The sequence below is a fragment of the Carlito syrichta genome, unplaced genomic scaffold (assembly GCF_000164805.1).
Source record: "Carlito syrichta isolate Samal-C Ts95f unplaced genomic scaffold, Tarsius_syrichta-2.0.1 Scaffold314748, whole genome shotgun sequence".
Taxonomy (NCBI): Eukaryota; Metazoa; Chordata; class Mammalia; order Primates; family Tarsiidae; genus Carlito; species Carlito syrichta.
Window position 1 is genome coordinate 215,367 of NW_007258844.1, and position 27,732 is coordinate 243,098.

Below are 27,732 nucleotides of genomic sequence, written 5' to 3' on the forward strand. Positions count from 1 at the left end.
CTAGTCATCAAAGAAATGCAAATTAAAACTACACTGAGATAACACCTAACTCCAGTCAGGATGGCCATCATCAATAACTCAAAAACAACAGATGCTGAAGAGGATGTGGTGAAAAGGGAACAATTCTACACTGTTGGTGGGAGTATATCTAATACAACCTCTGTGGAAAACAGTTTGGTGATTCCTAAAAGATCTAAAATAGACCTTCCATATGACCCCCCAATCCCTCTACTGGGAATACATCCAGAGGAACTCAACACTCTATGAAAAAGATACCTGCACACATATGTCTATTGCAGTATTGTTCACAATAACAAAAACATGGAACCAATTATGTTTCAATGCTGCCCATCAAAAGAGGACGGGATTAAAAAATGTGGTACATAGACATGATGGAATATTATGCAGCCATAAAGGAGGACAAAATTATGAACTTCACAGAAACTTGGATGAGTTAGAGTCTATAATACTGAGTGATTTATCACAGAAACAAAGAACTCGGTATCACATGTTCTCACTTATAAGCAGACCTTGAACAATTATCGTAATACTGTAAGAAAAGGATTGGCAGTAGTGGGAAACTGCTAGGGGGTGGCGGGGAGGCGAGATTGGCAGTATGGGAATCTGCCAGTGGCAGGGGGGTGGTCACACTTCATCAAAAAAGGTACCTGCATAATGAACATTTGTATACCTAACCCTGAATTGTATCCCATATCTTTAAAATTAAAAATTAAAAAAATTAATAATAAAAATTACATATTTAAATTAAAAGACTTTTACCATAAAGAAGCATACAAGACGCCACTCTTTACACCTTAAACTTGACTGTGGATTTTGTTTTCCTTATTTGGCTCAGAAAAATGAAACCAGAGAAGAAAATGTGCTGTTTATTTCTTCTCTATGTCACACAGCACTGTTACCACTTATATGCTCCTCCATGAAAGACAGACCTCCCATAGAACCTAAACCTGAATATCCCACTGGGAACAGCCTAGCACCAGCCAAAAACACCTTGCTCTACCTTTTGCCCATAGCTTAGATAGCAATGGTGTGGATTTGGAAACCTTTGTCCCTGGACTAGGTACTATGGACCTAGTTTAGAAGATACATTTTTCTTCTAAATATTGCTATCTGGAAGGTTGATATTTAAAATAGAAAATATTCAGTAACAGCCTTTCTAAGTGTCATATCACAGTTAAAATCAGAAGGTGGGTAGTTAAAATCAGAAGGTGGGTAGTTGATAGAATCAGTCTACATCCATAGGACCTAAACTTCAAAGTTTTTTGTTTTGCCTTTCATTAGGAATGATGAATTTAAACCAATTAGTATACACAGGTAAAGTGGCTGCTTTGAATGCAGAACCAGTCCTTGTCTATGTTGCGGCCATTTCAGTGTCCTAAGCTGCTATTGACTTTATCAGCATTCCATGCCAACTCAACAAAAAGACCCAGATAGTCCCTATAACAATGCTTACAGGCCACACTCCACAATTCCATACAATTCAATAAGCAAAAAAAAAAATAACCTAAAAGGAAAAGAAATCTTATTTCTGCATCTTCTGTGCAGGTTGTGATGCAGGATGTTAACTTGGGTGGTCAAAGGGATGAGTGTGAGTCCTAGGGTCCTCAGCTTCAGGCTCCACTGAGACGGTAAGAGTTAATAGAGTGACGATAATTTCAACCAAGTGACAAAGCAAACGTATGGCTTAGGAAGGTGGAGTAAATGAGAAAAGCTCGCTCCTCTGTCTTGCTACCTCCAGTCCTAAATTGGCAGAAATGAAACAAAAACAAAATTAGGCAGTCTTAAGCCATGTCGTCTCATGATCACTGATGGTTTCCTGAAGCTGCTTTACAACAGCTGAAGCTTGGAGCATAATTGGAAGAAGAGTTCTTTATTAAATGGCAATGTCCATCAAAAAATAATGCACAATGTTTTTTTAAAAATGATAACAATATATGAGCACAGTTAAAGAGTCTGAAATCTTCTTTTGCATCAATATGCCATAGCTGGCATTATTAGTGAGCAATCTGAAAAAAAATTATAAATCATTAACAATTATGACACTTCAATCAAACCAAAATATGTACTCATTTGATAATATTTTAGATTCTTCTTGAATCTAATGCTATTATATAGTTGTCCTAGGCAATTTAAATTAAGCCAGTGACAGAAGAAATTCACTAATACAATCAACAAGTAATTACTGAGCATAGTTTATGTGTCAATGCATAGAGTAGGTATATGCCAAAATAGAACCAGTAATAAATGGACCAGTAAGAGGTAAGAGAGAAGGCAAAAAATAGTATGTGGTGAGGAATATCTGAGGAAAGGCATGTTCTGGTGGAACGATTACAAGCTTAGGCTTGAATCACTGATGTCTATGTGTATGTAGGTGGATTTGCCTACTAGTCATTGTTTGTGCATATCCAAGTTCCTTAGAAAAAGTCAGTTAAGAGATGGTAAAACTCAGGAAGAGACTAAAGATCACCAGAAGGTGATTTCACATCAAATATTGTCAAAATATGTGAAAGGTGGGTCATTGGAAAAGGATACACTGTAGGAGGACCAGGTGAACGTGCACCTGAGACTATGGGTCACATTTCGGGAGCTGCACTTGGAGAATCTCATCATTTCATAATGAGTAGTAGGTATGCCTGCCCTTTGCTTTAGGGGGAGACACTATATTTTTTTTCCAAAACTGTTTGCCAGACAAACATTCCTGAAGAGATATTCCCAAGGAAAGGGAATCAGTGTCTTGCTCCTAAGACATGGAGATATGCAAGAAACCCATGAAGAGTTGTTTCCCAACAATATTATTATTTCTATTAATACTCCATTTTTTCTCAATCAAAAATCTTATTTTCTCAATTTCTCAATTTTATTATCTACTCAGGACTTTTCTGTACTCCTCAGACTGAATTAAGAAATTTCATTTGTATGTTTTCATAACACTTCGACAGAGACATGTTTTAAAATATATCTGTGAGTACTTCTTTGGCTGCTTTTTTTCTCCTTTTTTGATTATGAGTCCTCAGAATTACTAAAATGGACACATAACGAACACTTAATCAATGCTTGTTAAATAAATGAATTTATGAATGAATGAATACATATCTAAAATTTAGAAAAGATTGAACTTTCATTTAGTTAACACATGCTAACCAACATTATTATAATTGGGCATATAAAGCGAAACATTCAAACAAAAAGCCCTGCCCACACAATTTTAATTGTTACAGAGTTTTGAAAGCTACCATGGGATGAGGTCGGGGAGGAATACATTTTTTACACACTGAATATATTAGAGTTAAGGCATGACTTGTAAGTTACAAGGAATTGACTTTAAAAAAATGTAGTCTGCAAAAGTTAGCCACCTAGTTCTCAAACAGGCCTGAAGTCTAAAATTTATTTTTATAGTATTAAAAGTCCTGTGCTACAGAACTCAGTGTATCCTGTTTAATGTGAAGTATAGAGTATGATACTAGTGAAAAACAAAAGATGTATTATCCAGAGTGAGTGTTTCAAAAAGCTGTGTTTTATGGCTAAGTGTATGCCCACGTTTGGCATCAGATTTCTAATGGTTCACATTCATAGAGCAACAACAAAAGAAACACTATCTTGCATTTATATGGTGCTTTACTTTTTCCAAAGAACTTTTCTATCTACATTTCATCTGTGAAGCTACTCTGTGAGGTAGGCAGAACTGAAAGAGAGATTAAATGACTTCCTACGTTTACCCAGCTAAGTTCCCTGGCTCCTGTTCCAGTTTTCTTTAGGATAAGATTAAATACATCACCAACTATTGAGTTTTGGCTGGAAAAAAAAATGAACCATTCTTTTATGCAGAGTATAAGTGAGGTGTTTTACTCACATTTTTCAGTGTTACATAAAATTAAATGAAAGGCATATTTTGATGAGTATTTCCCTGAAAACTTTGGTGTATGTGCCTGTGTGTGTAATGTATATATGTCCCAGCAGTAATAATGGATGACTTCCAAATATACAATCAACCCTCTTGATGGTGATAGACATGATTGCCTATTATTATTCTTACAAGTAATGCTTTTTTTTCCTTAGGAAAATAACACCACTCATAGTAGACATTTCTAGACATATTTGTATATGTTCCATGTACTTCATTGCTTGAGGAGTAATTTTTTGTGTAAGTAAATCTTTATGAATACTGAACTATCCTGTTTCATAGTATTCTCAAGGAGAACTGATGTCCAAATCAAATGTTCCCACTACACAAATGAAGATTATGAATCAGGAAATTGTATGACTATTTTGTGAAAATCAGTTGGACATTTTAAGGGGCATTCTAGATGAGTTTTTCCAAAAAAATCTATTTTTGTCATTTCATTTGAAATGTGCACACAGTATATTTTGTGGCGATGTTAAACTTTCCACATTCTGTTATTTATTATTTCTTAGTTATTAATTTCTCCTTTAACCAAATATAATCAGAGACACATAAGCCATTATTATTAATATAGCAGATATCCACAGGAACCTTTGTTCTCCAGAGCAATCAAAAGACATTTCTCTCCCTGGGTGTCTCTCTAGAACGAAGGGCTGAGTCAACGAAGCTGACATTTAAAATCTTCTTTCAGAATATCCACGTGCCAAGACTGATTCACAGGCACTCTTTGGCAGCTTAATAAAAATTTATTAGTAACTAAAAATATTATGTTTGTAACGTACTATTATGTTGTCTACGACTTCATGAACAATATATCCTAATTTATTAAACCAAGAGGTAAAAGAAGGTACCTGTTTTCTTTTTAGCAATTTTTGAACAGTCAGAAGAAGAGTAGAGAGTGAACTGTGCTTAGCTTCCAACAGCCTTCAGGAAAAGTCTTAACAGATTAAAAACAACTTCTAAAAATGCAAACACTCCTCTATGTGCATATATACCAATATTTGTTCTTGGCACTTGATGGAAAAATCAGTAGACATACAACATGACTAAATATGAATTTCTTTTAGAAATACATAAATTTGTCAAGATTTGCATAAACCAGGAGTAGTTACAAAAAAGTATAAGAAAATTATGCAAGGGTCATCTACCACATATGACAGATTGAAATGCAGAATGATGGACAATATAAGATGGTTTAAATTGTTTATTAAAATTTTATAAAGTGAGATGTTTAGCAACTGCAGCTATAAGTCTCTTTCCAGGTAAAGTAAATTCCATTTTTTAAAAGTGGCTTGAGCTAAAAATGCATGCATTTAATATTCATCAATTATTGTTTTAATATAAACACATAACTATATTATGAAAAACAGAAGGTATGAAGGATAAAAATAAAGAATATTAAGTAGATTGTGTGAATGACATAAAATATTGTCAGTAATAAAATAATAGAAGAAACAAAATGAAGTGCAGTACATGCAAAAAAGAATCAAGAAGAATAATAATTATTAATGCAAGAATTTAATAAACCATCCAGTAAAAGCATTGAGATAAATACTTAAACATTCCAAAAACTTCTATAACTTGATAGACCATGAGTGTCTGCATACATATTTATACTTCTTTAAATGATGGCTGTCATTTGCATTATTTAGTTACAATAAATGAAATTATTTATTCTTATATTCAAGGCAACTTAACAATAAAATAAAATAAACTTTATGAAAAGTCAGCCAACATGATCTATGGATTTTTCATCACTATTATTATCATGATTGCTGCATTAATGGTTAAGATAGTAATAAGTGCATTACCTAGAAAATCAAAAGAAAAAGTTTGACTTCAAATATTTTATGGATAAAAAATTTCCTTTCCTCAATGTCTTCACCAACAAATTTTTCAAATCTCATACTTTGTCATCTTGCTGCCATCAGTCCCAAAATTTATTTTGGAAACCACTAAAATTGCTTTTGCCTCCTGCAAATATAAAAAATATTTATATTTTTATATTTATTATATGTTTGTCTACATGTGAGAGAGTTTTGAAAAGTTTAATCTTCTAGGATAAAATGTGATATGCCAAGTTTCATAATGGAAAAGTTTTCTGGGATCATAATTTCTGAAAACAATGGTTTATAGTAGAAAATGTAACTAACTATTTACATCAAGCTAGTTATACAAGCAGCATGATCTCATAGTCATGAAGTTTAAGAAAACTACTGGAATGCATGGAAAGCTTGGCTTAATATTTGGCTAAAAACTGTAATACATTATTCTAAATAATTATTTAAATTTGGCTTATTATTATTGACACAAACAATTAAATTGCTTTACATGATATTTTTGTTATGCCATGTTGGTAGTATCACAATGGCATGTTGGGAAAAAATTAGGTATGTGCTGTATTTCAGCTTTATAATACATTCAATTAAGCACAGTAAGACTATTCAGCCATCTGCAGAATCCATTGAGGACTTTAGGTACAATTATTCAATTTCTTTTTTTTTTTGAGTTGTGGTCCCGCTGTCGCCCATGCTGAAGTATGCAGTGACATGATCATAGTTCACTGCAGCCTTTACCTCCTGAGCTCAGATAATTCTTTTTCCTCCGCCTCCTGAGTAGCTGAGTCTTCAGGCATGCGCCACCATGCCTGGCTAATTTAAAAAGATTTTTTTGTAGATGTGAGGCCTTACTATGGTGCTCAGGATGGTCTTGAATCCCTAGGCTCAAAAGATCCTCCTGCCTTGGCCTCCCCAAATGTTGGGATCACAGGTATGAGCCACCATGCCCAGTTCGCATTTTCAAACTTAACAAACCTTCTCCATCAAAATACTTCCTTATGTAATGTTTATTTTCTGATTGGCAAAAATCAAAGAAAATGTCTGAGTGTTTGCACAATTATAGACACAAAACAATAACTCTCAGAAAGTAACAAAACAATCTGTGGTGTCTTGTACCTCATGATGTGTGAACAGTTTTTATATGTGTTAGAGATGAACTGTTGAGTGCTAAAGGTGGCAGAACAAGGGATTGAGAGGAACACTCCCATATGCTAGTGAAGTTAGGTGAAGACTATATTTTTGGATATTTTTATTTCTGTTATTAATGGATGATAGTTGATGTTGTGAGACACTGCTTAGACTCTGTAGACAGAGGCCCTCTCAGAAACTGGAGTTTTGGTAGCTGAGGGCATTTCACTGAGCCTTTTTTCAGAATTCACCCTCAGCTAGAGAAGGTCACTTTATGGAAGTCATGCTCCCTCCCCATGATCATCCAATGAGTAACTGATGCAGGAATATAAAAGCCCAGCTCCTCTGCCTCAGAGCAATACTACTTGAAAGGCCAACCCATTTTCAGGGATCCCAGGGAGACTGACCAAGGCCTTTGTTGAGACTACATCACAGCTTAACTTATCTTGATCACTTCAAGAGACTATATCACAGCTCAACTTCTCTTGTTGCCCTTGGATCAGGTATTGAATCCAAGGGCAACAACTTTCTGCAAACAAATCTTTGTCCAAGAATATGTTTCCTAGGAAACCAGACCTAAGAAACCAAGTGCCAGAAGTGAGTTAAGGAAGTGGTCTCTAAAATGGAATTGGGGAGCCAGATCATTTGATAATTTTCAATTAGTTTATATTATTTGAAGCAAGTGGCATATTGCTCCTCCCTGATAACCTACAGGAGTTACTTGTTAAAATATTCACAGGTTCTCATCGATGGCAATTTTGCCCCTTCAGGGGCACTTGTAAATGTCTAGAGACATTTTTGGTTGTTACAATTGCTGGACACTACTGAGTAAGCATCATATAATGCACAGGACTGGCCTCTGTAAAAAGAATAATCACACCCACAATTCACAGTATTGTGGTTAAGTCACCCTGACCTAAACAATCAAGGTAGAAGAAGGATGTAGTTGGTCAGCTAGTTGAGGTTAAAAGCTTCAATGAAAAGTTATGACCTCTTGCCTATTTATATGCCTTAGCCAATTTTCAGACCAAAAACCAACTGACTGAAGAACCAGCCAGATGCTTATGAGGAGGACCTTGTATTACTATGAAAATTATATATAGCAATTCATATAATCTTTTCCCAGCAGGATCTACAGCCATTTATTTCAGTAAATATTTGCTGGGTAAAAGAATGCCAAATATTTCAGACTTCTGGATACAAGGTCCAAGTTGATATTGACACTTGAAAACCCAAGGTATAATTATGTTCCCCTTATTAGAATGAGGAATATGGGGCCACATAATAAATGGAGTCCTGAGCTCCTATTCTTCTGTGGTTATAATTGGAAATGATATATTTGGTAGTTGAAACAGCTCCTACTGAATATTGGCTCTTTGATCTGTAATATGATTGTAGTTATAGGAGGGAAGAGCAAGTGGAAACTTTTGAAACTGCTCATTTCTTCCCTTCAGTCAAGATAGTAAAAAAAGAGGAAGAAGAAGAGGAGAAGGAGAAGAGAGGGGAGGAGAAGAAGAAAGTATTCTGGGAGAAGTGGTAGAAACAATTGCTATCCTCCAATGTCTGAAATAAGAGGTGAGTGATAGCCTCATCATAAGTTCACTTTAATCACCAGTACAGCCTCTATCAAAACCAGAAAGATGTTAAAATTTTGGAGGATGACAATGGATTACCCTAAACTCAATCCAAATTGTAGTTTCTGAGCTTGAGTGCAAGTTCCAGTATTTTTGCAAAAGCAAATTAACTGTGTCTCAAGTACATTGTGTGCAGCCACTGCTAGGAATAATGGGTTTTTTTTCCTATATCTGATGGAAAGGACAGCATTTTTTTTTTTTGAGTTGGAGTCTCACTCTGTCACCCGGACTGGAGTGCAGTGGCTACTCCTGGCCACCGCAGCCTCACCTACTGGGCTCCGGCGATCCTTCTGCCTCAGCCTTCCAAGTAGCTGGAACTATAGGCGTATGCTACCACATCCGGCTAATTTTTGATTTATTGTAGAGATGATGTCTCACCAAGTTGCCCAGGCGGGTCTTGAACCCGCAGGCTCAGGCATCCACTCACCTCAGCCTCCCAAAGGCGCGGAATTATAGGCTGAGCCACCGAGCCTGGCTAGGACAGCATTTTTTAAAATTCCATTTTCTTGGGACAAACAACAGAAGACATTTATAGAATTCTCCCAAGTCTACATTAACTCTTCTACCATCAAGCATAAAGTATTTTAAAGAAACTAAATATTTAATCAACCTGCAGAACATCACATTGATCCGCTGTATCAGTGCATAGTTAATCAAAGATCTAAACATAAGAAAGGAAACTCTATTAAAATGCATTAAATAATTCTAGAAGTAACACGGGGTTTTGTATTTTAAATGCAGGTATTTAAAAAACAAACAAAACAAAGCAAAAATGATTAATGAATACTCAGTACAGAATTCAAAGTGTCAGTCTGACAAATGCTATAGAGATTCTCCCTCTGTAGGGCATATTGGCATAGTGCAGAGGTTTAAAATGCCAAGCATGAATGCTACCACTCTTTCATTTCAGACTCAGGGCAAACAACAGTAATCAAATACGACAGTTTTTCATAATAAGTGCAAGTACCATTTCCTAGGCCTTCTCAGTACAGCTACCTACTTATCTACTATCCAGGTAGATAATACTAACTAGTTTCAGGCATCTACTGTCAGTAATTAAGTATAGCCCTAAAGACAAAATCTATTTGCCATCTCTGGTAGAGTGGCAAATGTTATATATATATACATATATATATATGTAATATTATAATATATACATTAATATAACTTCAGTCACCTTGAAAGTACTCTTCATTTGATGCAATACACCTATCAAAATGCTTTTTCCACTGCTCAAAACAGTTTTTGGACTCATCAATTTTGATGCCTTTTAGTGCTTCTGTTGTCTTTTGTTTCACTTCTTCCATATCAGCAAAACCTCTTCCTTTGAGGACTTTTTCCATGCAGGGAAACAAAAAAGTTGCTCAGGGCAAGACCAGGTGAATAGGGAGGGTGGGGGAAAGGGGTCATGTCATTTCTGATAAAAAATTGCTGAACACTCAGCATAGTGTGGGCAGGTACATTTGTAAATCACCCATCAAGAAACAGGCAAGTGCATTGAAAGACTTTCCAAAAAACAAACAAACAAAAATTCACTGATGCCAAATGCAGCCTCTCATAACAATGCTAGATGGTACTTTGATGCTGCTGGGTTCCTAGAAAACTTACCTAGCAGGGGAAACCTGAACTATAAGGGGCCCGCCCTCTAAAAGATAACTCAGGGTTTTGGGGGGGTCCACTCTCATATAGTGTGTGTGTATGAGTATATACATGTAGATGTAGGAGACCATAATAGTAAAAACAAGTTTTAGTGTAATATATATTAAATAAAATAGCCATTAGATGGTATAGGCAATTCTTTTTGTTCATTTATTCACTCACTTAATACTGATTGGACATTTAACACATGCAAGATCCTATGCTAGAACTTGATCAAAGGAAACCTATTTGTATACAGAGAATAATTTTAAAGGTGTTATGCCAGTTAAATGCTTCCCAAGCATTAGTTGCTCCAGCATCTGGGTTTCCAATACCACTACTGAAGCAAATCTTCGAAATGTCTTAAAAATGATGGTGCATTAGTCCATCCAGAATGGTGGTGAAAACTCTAGAGACAAATGACTCGACTCTACCATGTACTGGTGCACAAATATGAAAAAGTAATTTGATTAGTCTGCCTCACTCTCCTCTGATAAAAGTTGGAATACCACGGGTTCGTGACCCGCCTGGGCAGCGAGACCTCATCTCTACAATAAATCAAAAAATCAGCCGGGCGTGGTAGCACATGCCTGTAATTCCAGCTACTTGGAAGGCTGAGGCGGAAGGATCGCCGGAGCCCAGCAGGTCGAGGCTGCGGTGGCTGGGAGCGGCCACTTCACTCCAGTCTGGGTGAAAGAGTGAGACTCCAATTAAAAAAAAAAAAATTGGAATAATAATAGCACTTGGCCCACAAATTTATTGTAAAGATTAAATAAGGATGTGGATATAAAGCATTTATCATAATGGTGCTTAGTGAAGAGCTAACACTTTACAAATGTTTGTTGCTTTTTTGTAAGGCTAACTTGAAGACATGAAACATTTTTTCTAATATTTTACAAGAAGGGTAGCTTAAAATATTCATCTTACCATTTTAAAATATACCTATGTGTTTACAATTTGCAATGAAAGGAATCATTGTTGATAATACAGCAGATTACCTTACACAGTTCTTGCCACAATCAAAATAATACATGGAAATTATTCAAGATCTTTCGGCAAGGAGCTCAAAATACTTTGGAGACATTATCCCAATCTGGAACCTGCCAACAATTTTATCCACCTCCAGTGTTGACACCATCAACTCCACCCATCCTGTTCTATTTGGCAACGTCAACCTCATTTTAAACCTTTGAGAGGCAACAGAGGGGCACTCACTTCAACATGAGGCTAAAAGAGAGCCCATATTCAAACCTGGCTGAATAATGCCATAAATGAATATAGGAGTCACAGCTATTTACTTGTTAGAAATGGTTTCCTGGAAAAAATTACTAATTTAAAAGGTAAACTAAATACATTAATATTCTGATTAGTATCACATACTCAGAGGCAAAAGCATCAAAAGAAGCCCTATATCTTCTTTACAAGCTAAGTTTTAATTTCTTCCTTCACCCCAGGGAGCTTCCTTTTAACTTCAAAGCCTAGTGTTTGGGTGTAGATGATCTACATTTTTAAAAAAAAATCAGATCTTCATGCAGAATATGGAGCTGTAAGATTAATAAGTAGACATTCACAACACAGCATAAGGCTTGAGTTGACCCACACCCTTGAGCAAAAGACACTTCACAATGCCTTTAAGTAACCCAGTGGTGCATTTTGTCATCATATTTGGGTCACACTCATGATTCTAATTACCACTATGGTTAATGCAATGGAAAAGCTTGTTGGTTTCAAAACCTATTCGATTTTTCAGAAATCATATCATTTGGGACATCTGAATTATAATGGCAATGAAATATACTAAGAACAATCCAAATAGTGGAGGGGAACTTAAGCAATTTTGAAAAATCTTTGCCAATAATGCAGCACCTGTAAGCACCACACTCAGGGCAGAGATCTCACTTGCCCAGGTCTAAGGAGTTTGTTTTATCTTAAACTACTTAGTCCATTCCTCTGTAATCTGTCCTCCCACAGGCTTCCCCATCTCCAGAAATGGCACTTTTTTTTTTCTTTTAAACTGCTAAAGCCTACAGGCAAGCTCATCTTCAATCCCTCTGTTCCTCTCACATCTTATATCAGGTGTATCAGCAGATCACATTCTGTCTTCAGAATAATAGTTTTTTTCTTTTTTAAAAAATAGAGACAGCGTCTCACAATGTTGCCCAGGCTGGTCTTGAATGCCTGGCCTCAAGCAATTCTACTGCCTTGGCCTCTCAAAGTGCTGGGATTACACCCTTGAACTACTGTGCCCAGTCCAAAATAATAATTTCTTACCTGAATTACTACAAGAACATTATAAGCAATCTCTCTGCTTCTACTCTCCAAGTCACTTCCTCTCCAAGACAGAAAGCAGCCTTCCTAGCACTTTAAAAACACTTTACTCCATAACTTTTCATTTCCTCAGAAAAAGATCCCAAGTCTTTGCCAAGTCTTTGAAGGCCCCGTGATCTTGCACCTTATCAGATATTCAATGTCCTCTCCCATTCGTCTTTCCCCTCTGCTCCAGCCACATTGAATTTTTTGTTCTTCCTTGAACACTTGGGCATTTGCATTTCCCTCTTACTGATCTGTTCTTCCCCCATATGTCTCTGTGGCTCACTTCCTCACTTCCTGTAGTGAGTTTGTTCCTTAAAAAACTTACATGAAATAATACAAAAACTCCAACAACAGAAACAAGCAATAAGAATGAGACTCCTCTCCACTCTCTATCCCCCTTAATATTTCTTATGCTTTCAGTACTCATCACCACCTAACATGTTCTATATGTATGTGCCTATGTATTTGTCTATTTTCCGTCCCCTCTCTTAGACCGAAAGCTCCCCTTAAGAGTATGGACTCTTGTTTGGTTCACTACAGTGCCCCATTCCTTGGAACTGAGTACATCCTTAGTAAACACTTAAGGAATAAATAAATAGATATGATTCATCCAATCAAAACTCATAGAAGTGATGATATTTTTAACCACTTAGTCATGTATTGGAAGATGTTCATACTCATATTATGGCTTTAAAAACTAGCAAAAATACATATACATAGTGATCTCAGATAGTCTGGGGAAGTCAACTAGAATAATTGCTTGTACATTAGTTATGAGAGCAAAGTCTTCAAAAACACTTGGAATGGGAGTTGCATGTAATGAGGAAGCTTCAACAAAAGGAAGGTTGGCTAAACTCCCAGGCCACTGCTCTTCCAAAGGATAGGCTGCCCCATGGTCTAAGGGAATGCACATTTTTCTGTGCAGGTTCTCCTGGGAGGGATGAGGTAGAATTGAAAATCAAGATTCTTGATTCTGAAGGTCAGTGTGCAGGATCACCTGGGGGCTCCCTAAAATGAAAGGGAAAAGTTACAATCATTGACAGCAGCATCTACTTTCCAAGGGCTCTGTGGAGTTCTGTGACTATTAATAGGCTGGGTTTCCTTTCATTCATTCATTTGAAAAGCACTGAAATATTGCAATAAATAGGACAAAGGCTCTGTCTTCACAGAACTTACAGGCAATAGCAATAATAATTAAAACATATGGTACTAAGTGTTATGAAGGAAAAGAAATCAAGGAAGAGGGAGAGAAACTGGGTGTGGGGGGCAAGAGATATGCTGTAATTTTACATATGAATATGTGCTTGGAGGAAAAAAATGAAGGAAGTAGGTGGTGGAAGTGGGTGCAGATACCTTGAGAAACAGTCTTCTAGTCATGGAAACAGACAGGGCAATGTTCTCTGTGTTGATTGAAGGAAAGGTGCCCCGTGTGTTAACCATTCTAGCAAGTGCCAGAAGGCCAGTGTTAAATGGAGAAGAGTGAGCAAGAGGCAAAGGGATGGCAAATTAGGACTGGAAGTGTGGAGAGGGCCCAAAAGATTAGATGGGGGCTGAGGTGAGGGGATTGCCTGAGCCCGCGGGCTTGAGACCCATCTGGGCAACTTGGCGAGACCTCATCTCTACAATAAATAAAAAATCAGCCGGGTGTGGTAGCGCACGCCTGTAATTCTGGCTACTTGGAAGGCTGAGGCGGAAGGATCACCGGAGCCCAGCAGGTCGAGGCTGCAGTGGCCAGGAGCAGCCACTGCACTCCAGTCTGGGCGATAGAGTGAGACTCCAGCTCAAAAAAAAAAAAAAAAAAGATTAGATGGAAAGCCATTGGATGGCTTTGGAGCAGAGGAATGTGTGATCTGGATTCACTTTACTGAGCTCACTTTGGGGCCTGTATTGAGAATACTGAAGAGAGCCAGGGTAGAAACAGGGAGACTAAAAATTATGACGTTCTAGAAATAATCTAGATGAGAGATGACAGTAGATTGGATTAAAATGACTTGGGTACAGTGGAGACCCTAGAGTAAATGACTTTTCACCCTGACAAAAAAAGTCTCCTGACACACACAGGCCGGGCAGGACAGATGTGTGCCTTACATCTTGATTTTCTTGGGAAGTTTGATGTAAAATGCAAAAAAAGTCAGAATACGTATGAGAGGGAAATAGTCCCAAATGTAATAAAAAGTAAAGTAAATTGTTAAATTTATTCACAACCTGCTTCTCCATTAAACTCTTTCCTATCTTCCCCCAGAATACTACTAAATATTTTCCTACAGGAAGCTTTCTCACACTTCGTAAAGTTAGATTCAATCACCCTAATGGTACCAATATTTTGCTCTATTTTACTCCCAAGACCCCAAAGCTGAGAACTCACCTAGAGATACAAGTTTATACTAAATAGCCTTAGACAAAGATGTATTTGTGTGTGTGTGTATATATATACATATACACATATTCCAACCACTAAGCTTTAAAGTATATGGTTGTGTTTAACCTGTTTCCAACTTAAGGGAATGAACCTCTAAGCTAGACATTTACTTCTTCTGCCTTCCTGCCTGTGACATTAGGCTGGCCCATGGCAAAACAACCACTCAGGTTGCCTGGCAGTGCCTCAGTGCTCACTAGAGCACCTGCCACCGGCAGCCCCAGCTCTGCTCTCAGTGACATCCAGATTGCTTCTCCCTCACTGATGCCTCACCTGACTCTGCTTTCTAATACATTGACCTTCCCGGTCCCAAATCCAATTAAAACTTGTATTTGGTTCCTGTAAGGCTCTGTATCCAGCTGATGAGATTACTACTGGCTTTATGATACTTTCCTTTCCAGGTGGCCTATTTCATTTTAGAGACACTGTGTCTTGAATCCCAGAGGTGTCTCTAATGTTGGAAATGTGATCAGGCCGGTGAGGGGTGGTCTCGGCCACTGAAGTTCTGATCCTTCTTAAATCGCATCATGGGCATGCTTGCTCATTCGCTATAAGCCTCAATCTAGCCCTACTTAAATGTTCTCTGTATACATTTAGAAGGGGACTGACCATAAATGATGTTGCCTGTGTGAGTACAACTGGTGCCTGCACTGTTCTGAAAAGTGTTTCATATGCTTTAAGGCTGTGCCTAATTCATTCTACAACCTTCTATCCTCAAGATGAACAAGACAGTTAGATAAAAGATTATCCTGTTGGGTCAGCCTAAAATACTCCTTCCTTCCTCAGGAATAGAGTTAGAGAACCCAGTCCTGCCTCAGGTTCTATCAAAAGAGACAAAGATAACTTAGAGAAGGTCTGCAAAGTGATTAGAGCAGCAGCTTACAGAAAGGACAAGCAAGAGAGAAAAACACTGGGAATGAGCATAGAGAACTCACAGGGGATTGTATAACCTAAACATGTAAAGGATTACCCTACCACGATTGGTACTTCTGACACTTCTTATTTACCATAGAATTACATTTAAACTGTAGTTTGAGAATGAAAGTTTCTTAAGGTACAGGGCATTAAATACTTTGAATGGTAATTATTAGATGAATGCACTATCACTGTCTTAAAAGGGAGGTGGCTATACACGTCTTTTTGTTTGACGTGGTCATAGTTTACTTACATCTGCTGTCCTAGGGTAATCAACACTATACTCATTTACTCTCATGCTTACCTTGTTTGAATCATAAATTACATGATAATCCCACTTAAATTTACTATAAAAAATTTACTCCGAAGGAATACAGACATAATTATATTATACTTCCATTCAAGCGCTACCAGTATCCATAGCTTTCACAATAACAGAACAAGGTCACTGTCTCTGACCTTACTGACAGATGTCACAATCCCTCCATGTGACTATGATGAACAAGAATAATCACAAATAAGCATAACCACCTTGCCAAGAATCCCTTACTTAGACCTTCTTAAAGACAAAGACTGAGGCGTTCACAGTTTCTATGTTTCTATATAACATTCATGTTATATAACATATGTTACTACATAGCCTTCATGTTATACTGAGGGTAAGCCCTGCTTCCCCAGGTGCCATCCCTTAACTCTTTTTAAAAATGTCCACTTTTTATCTCTCAATGGTTCCACCATCACCACAAGTATCCAAACTGCGACTCCTCCCCAAATCTCAATAAAATTTATCTATCCTTGTTCATCATCTGTCAGAATTAAAATGTTTACTTGTTTGTTTTAGCGACAGGGTCTTGCTTTGTTGACCAAATGGGAGTTCAGTGGCATGATCATAGCTCACTGCATCCTTGACTTCCTGGGCTCAAGCTATCCTCCTGTCTCAGCCTCCTGATTAGTTGGGATGACAGGCAATCACTACCATGCCTGGCTAATTCTTTTTCTTTTTTTTCTTTTCTGTAGAAATGAGGTCTATGCTTCCCAGGCTAGTCTCTAATTCCTGGGCTCAAGTAATCTCCCACCTTAGCCTCCCAAAGTGCTGAGGTGGCATGAGCCACCACGCCTGGCCTAGAATTATGATCTTGGTTACCTAAATGTTACCTTCACTCCAGAAAGTCAGAAAAATTTAGAGTGGTTAGGTATTTTCATACCTTTCACCAATCAGTGAAGTCAACCCAAAGACGCATTTTAGCAGTCTGAAGAAATTCCTTAAATTTTCACTTCTCAGAGCCACTTAATGAAACAATCCCATCTTAAGGGTACACCAGTCTAGAGAGACAGACATACACCAAGGCTGGAAAGAAGGAAAGGACAAGTAGTAACTTGAAATAAAATTGAAAGCGACTTTCTGCTTCCCCTAAAAAAAGTCCACAAAAAGATTTTGTTTCACAAAATTTTAGTATGGAGCAAATACTACATATATAGTCTTCTCTTTAAGTTACCCAGTTAGTTTATTCCTGAATGTGCCCAATTAGATTTATGTTTTCTTAGGATCAAGAAAAAGACCTCGCCTAAAGATTTGGCCGGAAGGGTAAGATTCTATGTCAGTGACCACTATGAATATGTCTAGATCATACTCTGCTGCCATCCTCCCAGCTGGGTATGACCATTCAGGTGATCTCTGGGCCATGGAATGTAGCAAAATCACATTACTTAATGAATGAAGTGTTAAGAAGTAGATGTGTCTGCCGTCTGGTCTCTTTTCTCAGCCTCTAGCTAGATGGAGAGGACCTAAAGGAGAGCAGGCACAGGAGTCTGGATCCAAGAATGACCCAATCGTTCACACCGGACTTGAGCAAAAATCATCTGCCATTATTCTAAGCCACAGAGAAGATGGTGTTATATGTTACAGAATTTAGGCACATCGGCTAATGAAATCTAATGTACAGAGATTGAGCCTTGTGTTTACAGACTCTCCATATAATAAAATTAAAGGACCTTCAAGTGACTGCCAGGAAGGAGGACTGGGGCTAGAAAAGACATTGGCTTTTTTCATGCTGCCTTACATTTCTCTGTAATTTCTGACTTTTCCAGATGCTGAAATGTCTGGCATCAAGAAGGAAAATTTACATTCAAGGGTAAACTTTATTTTGTTTTTAAGATAAACATGAGCCTTTGGGGAGAAATAAACTAGTTCTTACATCATCTACACTAAACACAGAGCTTTATTTATTTGTTTATTCATTCTTGTATTCACTAATTCATTCATTCATTCATTCACAATCGAGAGTGGGAATTGTCAGTGGGTAAGAGAAATAGGCAGGAAGATATAATTGTTCAAAAGAAGAGTAAAAAAAACTTCTGTTCAAAGTGATTTAAATCAACACTGTCTGTTGCATTATGAGCGAGTTCCTATCAAACTGCCAAAGCAGAACCACTCACTTGATCAAAGTGTTGGATTTCCATTTGCAAAGGCCAGAGCGTCTTAGGACTTTAAAGTGGGGCCAATATAATTGGAGTAAGACCATAAAGGTGGAATAGCAGGATGTTGTTCCAACTCTAAGAAATGATGCCCAGTGGCTCTGAATAACTAGACATCATCACTGTCCCTTATTGTTCCAAAAAAGTACTTCCAGGATGTTCTGTATTATGTGAATCTCATGTTCTGTTTCATGTGATACATATAAGCTGTTCTGTCCAAATTCCAATTCCAGTTTTTTTTTAAAGTTCAGCTGTGATCTACAGTTCATTCTGTTAAGTCTTTTCCATAATCCCTCCGTTCCATATTGTATATACACCTTCAGTGCTTCCTTCCCTCCCTCACATCCTAACACCTTCATTTAATCGCCTCTTAATCATTTGCCTGAAAAGTAAACCCTCCAGTCACTTATTGTTTCCTTCCAGATGCTGCTGTTGAATGACTCCCCACGGACTTCACCTAACATTCCATCCATGTTCATTTGGCTGTGCAGACTGCGATTCCAGCACTCCAAAGCTTTTAAGCCCTTTCTTTCCAAGAAAACTCATAGCTAACACCATTATTTCCTCACAAAAACAGCTAACATCTGCAGACTCAAACACCAAAACAAAGAAAAAAGTTTGCGCAGTTCTGTTAAAATTGGATGCAACCTTTATCAGCCATCTTAGGCAATAAATCAATGTTCTTCTTTTCAATTTCTAGTAAAATATAAACCATAGTGGCCAATTTCAATTTCCCCTCAAAGGAATAGTTAACAAACAGGTTATAAGTGAACTAAGCGTCTATTTGGAAAACCATTCTCGAACACGATTCATCAAGTTACTCCATAAACTCCATTAAGTTTCATTTTATTCTATATATAAATATTTCATCTCAGCAGCATTATTTAATTTAGGTCAGAAACTAAAATCTCCCAATAAACTGTACTCTAAACAAATAATATGTAGTTTTTATCAAAATTACTTATTTCCAAAAGATTTCATATTCAGAACAACTTTGAATATAAATATATTATCTGAAAAATCATTTTTTAAACTTTGATCTTATGTATTCTACAATCTCAGTTAATGTAGGTTCCTTTTTAGACATAAGAAAATAAGGACCCTAAAAATAAGACCGAAACTACCCAAGCCTCCTAATTCCCAGCTGTTTCCTATAGAGATCATAAGGTCCTTCAGTCATGATCATTTTAGATCACTGATTCTCAAACTTTAACATGCATACAAATCCCCATTAGAGCTTGTTAAAGTAGTTTCCGAGTATCATCTCCAGAGATTATGATTCATTAGGTCAGACTGGATCCATGAATTTGCATTTATAACCAGCTCATAAATGATGATAAAGCTACAGACCCAAGGACCACAATTTCAAAACCACAGCTTTCATTTTTTTTAAACTTAAAAAAAAAATCTACCTCGGCGTGGTGTTTCACTCCTATAATCCCAGCACTTTGGGAGGCCAAGATGAGAGGACTGCCTGAGCTCAGGGGTTCAAGACCAGTCTTAGAAACTTGGCGAGACCTCATCTCTATAATAAATCAAAAAATTAGACGGGTATGGAAGACTGAGGTAGCAGGATCATCTGAGCCCAGTAGGTCAAAGCTGTGGTGACCGTGAGTGTCCCATTGCATTCCAGCCTGGATGACAGAGTGAGACTCCAACTCAAAAAAAAACACAAAAAACTATAATGATGCTAAGTAACAGTCCACTACCATCAACTGTAAAATTGATAAAATTCTTCTACCAACATAATTAGCACAGATACATTCCATATTCCAATTTTTACATTAATATCCATTCTAGTTGCAGAGTTTGAATAGCACTTTGTAATTTTGTTCTTTAACATATAACTGTTTCATTTCTTTCTTCCTTTTTTTTTTTTTTGAGTTGGAGTCTCACTCTGTCACCCAGGCTGGAGTGCAGTGGCAAGTTCACGACCACTGCAGCCTCGACCTGCTGGGCTCAGGCAATCCTTCCATTTCAGCCTTCCAAGTAGCTAGAACTACAGGCATGCACTACCATGCCTGGCTAATTTTTTGATTTATTGTAGAGACGAGGTCTCTCTAAGCTGACCAGGATGGTCTTGAACCGGCGGGCTCAGGCAATCCTCTTGCCTTGGCCTCCCAAAGAGCTGCGACTATAGGCTTGAGCCACTGCACCCGGCCATAACTGTTTTATTCCTAAGTGGAAATGATTTCTTTCTTCACTTGGACCACTACATATAGGTCTTCTCAGCATACTCTAGACTAAATAATCAAATAATTTTTAAACTATAACACCATATTCTAAAACAACTCTATACAATCTCCTCACAAAATTCACAAGTTGTTTCAACATTTTTCTCTTTCTCTTTACATTTTCAGTGGTATTTTAGAAATACCAATATCAGGAGCATCTACATATATTACAGTGCGCTGAAAGAAACACACACACAGACACTATTTTTAAGGCTGAATACTTTGAAAGAATAAGAGATGACTGTTCAGTAAAAGCCTCAAGATCTGCTGCTGTCACCACCAGATGCCCTTTCCTAAAAGGGTCTCCAATATTAGAGCATCAGTGGCTGCCTTACATGGCCTGTGTCTAGTAAGAGTAGATTCTACCACCCAGAGTCACTTAAGAACAAATCAGGGAATTTAAAATGGTCATTTAAAAACTTATTTGAGACAATATTTTGCAGTAAGGACATTCAAAGACAACAGCAGAATAGGTTATGCAATCAACTACAAGGCAGATGAAACAGAGCAAGTATTGTGGAGCTTCTACCCTTATCAATGCCTTCTTCTACACACCCGCTTTTCAGTGGCCCCTCTCAGTTCTCATTATATCCACGTTATACACAAATGTTCTCAACTGTTCTAGGTCCTAATTTCTCCCTAGCCAACTCATTGCTTCTCTTTGAATGCTAAATCTCCCCCCCCCAAAAAAAGAAAAGAAAAGAAAAGCCTTGATATACCATTTATCCAGCAGTAACAAATATGTCCATATATATTCATATACATAAACCTACATACAGAAAGACTTACACTTGTATACTCACAAACATATTTGGATGTGGATGGTGTCAATTTCAGTGGATATTTGTGTATGCATGCATATGCTAATAAATAAAAACATTTTTATAAGAACAAATTCATGAGAAATAAATGTTTGCCCATATGAAAATTAGAACAACTGAAATGTATACACACTTGAAAAGTACACAAATGTTTAGTTGATGACAACTAAAAATTATAAATTAGTGATCTACAAAGTTTTGGCATGTGCTGGGGTGGTGATGGGAAGAGAGGAATTAAAGCCAAAATGTAAAAAATAAAACACACACCCTATAGACCAAATATAATTATGCTTTGTAACAATGGTAGCACAAGTAGCAAAACTGTGCAAGATATGCTCAGTTTCTCTGATTTTGAATTCCGATGATTTCTACTGTGTATAGAATTTATATCTTTTACTGATTGTGTAAATTTAAGTTTAACTTTTCACACTTTTTTATTCCTGTGAATTAATAAAATATCATTTTACAGTATATCTCAGCCCATTTTAAATATTTTGAACTTTGTGAAAGTGTTCTCAGCATTCACTTTCTACTTTATCTACTGATAAATAGAAAATGTTCCCAAATATACTGTGAATCTGAAGACAGAAGAGAGTTACTACAAGTATTTTGAATAATTAAAGAACCTGATACCAAGTTTTACATGTGGCTTCCTCAAAACTAACTAAATAGGAGTTCACACAAAATTAATGACAAGAATCATATTTCCCAACAGCTTTAGAAATTGTTGGGCTTTTCCTGCTCTCACCTTTAGTAAAAGAGGGAGAAGTGCTATCAAATATCCTGGGCTCAGTCCTCCTGAGAGGTCAGTAGTGTAGCATCACAGACTGAAGCATCTCTGGAGAAGAGGAACCAGGAGCTATTGAAATGGGGCATAAGGAACTCCTGACCATCTCAACGTTTCACCCTTGCAGCACAGCTTTAAGAAATTCTGCGCAGAAATGGAAGGACATCACAGCCTCATGGAAATACATTCAGTGATAGTGCAAATTCAAGTTCAAGTCCTCAGTCCTGATGTGACTGGCTCTGGGTTCCTCATGTCCCAAATGAAAGTATGATGATGCTCGTATTATAGAGGCGGAGTTGTGGGTATTAAAACACTGCCTCGGCACTATTTTTTCATTCTCATACATTATCATTTTTAAAATCTATGATAAATCATATGCAATTTGTTTCACCATCTTTACTTTTATGTTTCTTGTGACAAATGATAAGAAATCATTATTTTATGTTCTTTCAACAATCCATATCTTATTAACAAATATTTTTATCAACCTCACAATGGCACCTTAGGAACTTCTAGATGAATAGGATTATCTTATTTCATTATTGCACTGTACTCTATACACTACAGTTTCAGATGGTCTCTTAGAAACAAGAACAAAAATTAAATGGTTGAATTAAAGGAAATAGATGTTTCCAACCAGGAGTTTTCAATATGTATGTGAAATCTACATACACAACATTTGGTATACATGCAATAATATATTTTATATAAATTTAATATTTTTGATGATTCTGAGTCAATTATATTTGCCCTAAGTTTGAGCTATTTCCTTAAGAACTAAGGAAGGATGTATGTCTCAGAAATATCCTGCAAAGCTACTTGAGGGTGGTCTAATGGTGTGGCATGTGAGGAATAAAAGGACAAGATCATGAGTTACAAAGAACTATAGAAAAACTTTAATCTGAAAAATCTGTCTCTGAAAGAATAGTGATTCGTTCATGTACTTCCACCTAACGTTGTAAATGTTGGGTCTCAAAACGAATTAATGACAGAAGTTGAGCTGCATCATCCTAAGCATTTGTAACCAACTGTAAGCACTGGTAACATAGACTGGTACCAATCCGACGAATTAATGACAGAAGTTGAGCTGCATTGTTCTAAGCATTTGTAACCAACGGTAAGCACTGGTAACATAGACTGGTACCAATCCGTGGCCTGTAAGGAACTGGGCCACGCAGCAGTAGGTGAGTGGCAGGAAACTGAGCAAAGCTTCATCTGTATTTACAGCCGGTCCCCATCACTTGTACTTGCATTGCCATCTGAGCTCAGCCTCCTGTCAGATCAGCACTGAAAAGTTTGCTTCCACTTCCAATATCCTTTGTGAAGCAGGGTTTTTTGCAGTGACAGCAACCAAAATGAGATTACAGAGTAGACTTGACATAAGAAACACACTTTGTGTGTCACTGTCTCCCATTAACTGTGAGGGAACCATGTTGTTGCAGGAAAACAAGCTCAGGCCTCCCACTGGTTCTGCATTATGGTGAATTATATAATTATTTCATTATATATTACATTGTAATAATAATAGGAATAAAGTATACAATAAGTGCAATGTGCTTGAATCATCCTGAAACCACCCCCTTACCCCAGTCCATGGAAAAACTGTCTCTGATGAAGCCAGTCTCTGATGTCAAAAGGTTGGGGACCACTGTGTTAAAAGATTTTTTAAAAGTTATCTTAAAATGAGTACTAGATAATGTTATTGTTATAACTGAAGTTCCTATGAGTTGATCGACTGACATGATGTAGTGAAAAAAATACAGCCTTTGGAATCTGATGTAAGTACAAGTCTAGTACTTTCATCAGATGAGTGACCCGGAATGAGTTTTACTAATTCTCTGAGTCTCTATTTCTTCACATTGAAAATGAGAATAAAGGAATCTTCTTTGAAGAAAGATGAGTTAGGAAATTTTATAAAGACTTTTAGTAAAGTCACTGAAATAAGTTTCCTATTTGATAAAGAGCATATGGTATTATTATTATTATTATTATTATTATTACATAATTTGCCAAATTCTTGTTAATGATACTCTACTAACATCTAATGTATTAAAAAATCTAATGTATTGTGTTGTATCTCCTATATTATTTCATTTGTCCTATGTGATAAGTCAGTTACAAATCTACAGCAAGTATGTTAAAACAATACCACTGCCCCTATATAATACTTCTTTATTAAGACAGATGGTTGACATTTTATGTAATAAGTCATCATTATATCTTCCCCATCAAAAGGTTGATATCTGAACACATTCTTTAATGAGCAGGTAGATTTAGGAGATTTAACACTAGATATGAGTATTTCTGCAAGCTTTATGTTCCATCTTCTTTAGCTCAAGTTTTCTTTGCAATATTTTCTAGAACATGCATTTAGTAGAATTATATTAAATTAAATATTAAAATCCTGTCATGAGGGAATGGGAGCTAAGTGATAGCAGACATTCATGAGTGAAACCCTGAATAACTCCATCTGTTTCTCCACAGGGCTTGGAAATATCTTTTAAACACAATCCTAAACCTAGGCAAATAGAGCGCCAAATCACCCTCAGCTTTAATGTTTGACCAGGTCCACAGTTTTCTATAAAAGTCAAGGTCTGAACTGTCCCATATCATTTTTAAAAATTAGGAAATTATCGGCTCTTGCGTCAAAATTCTCAAAAGCAGAAACTGTGTCTAACAAAAATAAGATTTATATTTTGACTTCAACATTAACCTATGACCAGGTTTTATTTCACAGTGAAATAAATACAGATTGAATCAAGAATTTAAAAAGTGAATGCCAGAGTCTGTACACCCAGTGGGTTACAGATGTATAAGAGTGGTGGCAGAGAGCCACTTAACTTCCTCCAAGATCCAAAAATATTTGGAAGGAAAATCCAGAAGGAAAAATGTCTGACAGACATGTTCTCTTTGGGGTTTCCTGCCTCGTTGTTTGCCAAGCTTCCTAGACCCCATTGCTTCTTAATAAAGTTCACCAAAAAGACTTTATGAAATGCTGATTTCATAGAATAAAACTTGTATTAAAGGCGTTTTTATGTAGTTGAAGCTTCCTGCCATCTGCATTTCCCTACTTCACAAATTCAAGGAAGCGTGACTTGGAAAGTTACAAGCAGAAGGTGACATTTGACGCGCTCACTCTTGGTGGGAGAATGAGCCCAAACGCTGAATCCTAAGCTGAAGACCATAGCTTAGACACTGCAATGGAGAAGCTGCTGAACCCTGAGGGGATCGTTATACCCTCAATGTCTCTATTCCTTCTCTTGTAAATTGGAATTATGTGAACATGCATAGTGTGCACTGTGTGAATTAGCTTAATAGAAACACAGATATGGAAAATGAACGAAAAGTTAGATTCTGATTTCTCTGACTTTTGTAACAGTAGCCAAAAAAAGAAACAACTAAGGTGACTCAGCCTGTAACCCCGCGCTTTTGGGGGGCTGAGGTGAGTGGATTGCCTGAGCCCGCCAGTTCGAGACCTGCCTGGGCAGCGAGACCTCATCTCTACAATAAATCAAAAAATCAGCCGGGCGTGGTAGCGCGTGCCTGTAATTCCGGCTACTCAGAAGGCTGAGGCGGAAGGATCGCCGGAGTCCAGCAGGAGAGGCTGTGGTGGCCGGGAGCGGCCACTGCACTCCAGTCTGAGCGACAGAGTGAGACTCCAACTCAAAAAAAAAAAAAAAAAAGTTTTCAAATTCATAAAAGTTGTACCAGGATTTAAAGATAAGCATTGGAGTCTAATATGAAAAATAATAAATAAGATCTAAAACAACTAATTGAAGTAGTCAAAAATAGTATCTTTGAAATAATTAAATATACACATTTAATATTTATATGTTTATTTATATTTTATATATACATTTAAATATTGCCAATCTGAAAGGCAGATAATTTGACTAAAATCGGTTAAAGTTTATGCCATGAATGTTTTCTTTATTTATCATATACAAACTATTTACTTCTATAAGTATTTAATGAAGATCTAAGTGCTTAGGCCCTTGGGAAAACAGAAAAATAAAAAAAATATAGCCGCACCCTTTAAAAAGACCTTAATACAACAGTACAAATATTATATATGTAATAAAGAGAAATTTAAATCTATTCATTTATATTTGGAAGGCAGCATATTTAATGAAGAAAATAAGATCTTTTAAACACAATCCTAAACCCTAGTCAAATAGAGTGCCAAAATATTCTCAGCTTTAATATTTGACCAGGTCTAAAAGTTTTCTGCAAAATGGAAGGTACGAACTGTCCCATATCATTTTAAAAATTAGGGAATTATCAGTTCTTACATATCAAAATTCTCAAAAGCAGAAATTGTGTCTAACAAAAATAAGATTCATATTTTGACTTCAACATTAACCTACAACCATCTTTTATTTCACAGTGAAATAAATACTTTTAAAATATATTTAAGTCCACTAAAGGATAGGTCCATTAGGCACTACACAAGAGTTGGGTTTGGCTGGAGGAAGAGGTGAAGGAGATGACCAAAATACTGTCCCAACATCTGTGAAAAGTGGGTGTGCATCCATCTTCAAATCAAATTAGTAACGATATACATCAATTTTTAAGATTATGGGGACTTTGCATTGTTATCTTTTTCTTGTAAGAGATGATAGAATAGAGAGACAGAGGAATGTGGATACAGATAAAGATTTATATGTATTCACACACACACACACACACACACACACATGCACACACACACACACACACACACACACACACACACAACTAAATAAGTCTCCATTATTTCACTCTATTAATTCTGCCCACAAATCCTCAACCAACTCACTCTGACCAGGAATCCCTTCCTTCTATCCAACTCCCACCTGACCCTCAAACCCACCTCCACCGCAAAAAACTGCTACTGCCATCACTAACTCTGAATTACAACAACTTTACAGGCTTGTGTTTTTAAATGAATTTCAAGCAAGAATTGCAGGGGGGGAAAGTGATCCAAATATAAAGCAGAATGTGGACAGAGCTTTCAAAGCAACATAGCCACGAAGAATGAAAATGTGGCCTGGGCTGTGCCCGGGGTCTAGAAGCTCTGGCCATTCTATTTCTCATTTTTCATATACCTTGCCCCTTCTTCCCACAATGATCCTTCCCATGTCACTAGTATTAGGGGGTCAGAGCCCAGTTCTCTCTAGACCAGGGAAGGAAGCCTCAGTTCTACCTACCAAAAGTGTGTTTGGAACTCAAAGCTCTGCCTCTTCTTGATGACCTAGAAACCACAGCTTTTGCTTAGTTTTCAAAAATTTTCATAGCAATTTCCACTCTTGTTATCATTTGGCAGTCATATAATTTATATGGGGAAAAATCACTTTTAAAAATATGAACCCCCATGAACTTGAATAATTCTCCAAAGCATCTTCAGTTTTTTACATGTAAAGTCTGGTTTTATTATTTATTTTATTTTAGAGACAAGGTCTTGCTCTGTTACCCAAGCTGGAGGGACAGGGTTTCACTGTTGCCCAGACCAAAGTGCAGTGGCATGATTATAGCTCAATGCGGCCTCCTGGGCTCAAGGGATCCTTCTGTCTCAGATCTCAAGTAGCAAGGTCTCAGATAATTTTTTTTTTCCTCCTGGTAGAGACAAATT

At 37.0% G+C, this 27,732-nt stretch overlaps 1 protein-coding gene across 4 annotated transcripts in view; it reads right to left on the minus strand.

Annotated features, from left to right (window-relative positions):
* The window catches only part of HMGCLL1 (3-hydroxymethyl-3-methylglutaryl-CoA lyase like 1), a 151,409-nt gene that overhangs the window by 111,457 nt on the left and 12,220 nt on the right, over positions 1-27,732 (minus strand). The window lies entirely within an intron of this gene.